The following is a 1,800-nucleotide window of genomic DNA, read 5'->3' on the forward strand; positions in this document are numbered from 1 at the left end:
CTTAATCGGAATCTTCGTGGTATAAGCTAGAATTGATGGCGACATTCAAGAGAATCTGGAAGGTCTAAACCTTGTCTGTGGTATTCTGAGTAGGATTCAAGGATCGAATGACTGTGACGAGCTTCAAACTCGCGATTGTGGGGCGTTAGTGATAGACGCAAAAGAATCACTAGATTCTATTCCGACATGATCGAGAACCGACAGCTGAATAGCCGTGCTGTGACAGAGCGCGTTGAACATTTTCACTGAGAGGACGGGACTGTAGCCGCTGACAACAGTGATGGCCAACATACAGCTTACCATGGAAAGGAATAAGAAGGATTGGATGAAGACAGTAGGAAAGCAGAGAGACGGAAGGGACAAAGCATCTCCATACGCTTATCTGAAATTCTCACCAATAAATTACATAAGTATCTCTATCATATTTTATGCTTTATTCATAAATCATCCATAACCATTTGAATCTGCCTGACTGAGATTTACAAGATGACCATAGCTTGCTTCATACCAACAATCTCCGTGGGATCGACCCTTACTCGCGTAAGGTTTATTACTTGGACGACCCAGTGCACTTGTTGGTTAGTTGTGCGAAGTTGTGATAAAGAGTTGAGATTGCAATTGAGCGTACCATGTTGATGGCGCCATTGATGATCACAATTTCGTGCACCAAGTTTTTGGCACCGTTGCCGGTGATTGTTTGAGTTTGGACAACTGACGGTTCATCTTGTTGCTTAGATTAGGTAATTTTACTATTTATTTTCGAAAAAAAAAACAAAAAAAATTTATTTGTTCTTCAGAGTTTTTAAGAATGAATTCTAGAGTTTCATGATGATTTGTTGAAGTCTGGCTGGTTGTGAAACCATGTCTAATCTTTTGGACTGAGGTTTCAACTTATCATCACAAAGGTTTGTTGATTTCTATCAATTGTGCTGTTGAGAGCAATGATCTGCTAAGGCTTGGCTGGCCATTGGCCATGTCTAGTGTTTTGGACCGGAGCTTTCTTTGAAAGCTTGGCTGGCCGTGAAGCCATGTCTAATTCCTGGACCGGAGTCTTAGACTAGCGTTGCAATGATTCTTGGAATTCTCATTAAGAATTTTGAAATTTTTATTTTACTTTTCCATATAATTTTTGAAAAATCCAAAAAAAAAATTTACAAAATCATAAAAACCAAAAATATTTTTATGTTTCTTGATTGAGTCTAGTGTCTCATTTTAAGTTTGGTGTCTATTGCAGGTTTCTTTTATTCTTGCATTCTTCGAATTAGTTCATGTGTCTTCTTTGATCTTCAAGATGTTCTTGATGATTTCATTGCTCTGATCTTTAAATTCTCTTGTCTTGAGTGTTTTGTTGTTTCTCATATGCATTCTCAATTTGTTAGTGTCAGTAGTATATAAACTTCTAAGTTTGGTGTCTTGCATGCATTGTTTATTTGATTTTAGTTGCATTTTGATTATTCCTCATCATTAAAAATCCAAAAAAAATTCTAATTTGTGTCTTTTCAAGTCAATAACACAGAGAATTGAAGATTCAGAACCTACAGCAGAGGAATTACACAGAAAAAGATGGGCGTTCAAAATGCCCAGTGAGGAATGAAAACTGGCGTTTAAACGCCAGCCAGGGTGCCTGGCTAGGCGTTTAACGCCCAAAAGGGTAGCATTTTGAGCGTTAAACGCCAGAATGTATACCATTCTGGGCGTTTAACGCCAGGATGGCACAAGAGGGAAGATTCTGTTTTTAATTCAAATTTTTTTGAAGTTTTAAAAATTTTTCAAAATCAAATCTTTTTCAAATCATATCTT

This window comes from Arachis duranensis, chromosome 10, assembly GCF_000817695.3.
Source record: "Arachis duranensis cultivar V14167 chromosome 10, aradu.V14167.gnm2.J7QH, whole genome shotgun sequence".
Classification (NCBI taxonomy): Eukaryota; Viridiplantae; Streptophyta; class Magnoliopsida; order Fabales; family Fabaceae; genus Arachis; species Arachis duranensis.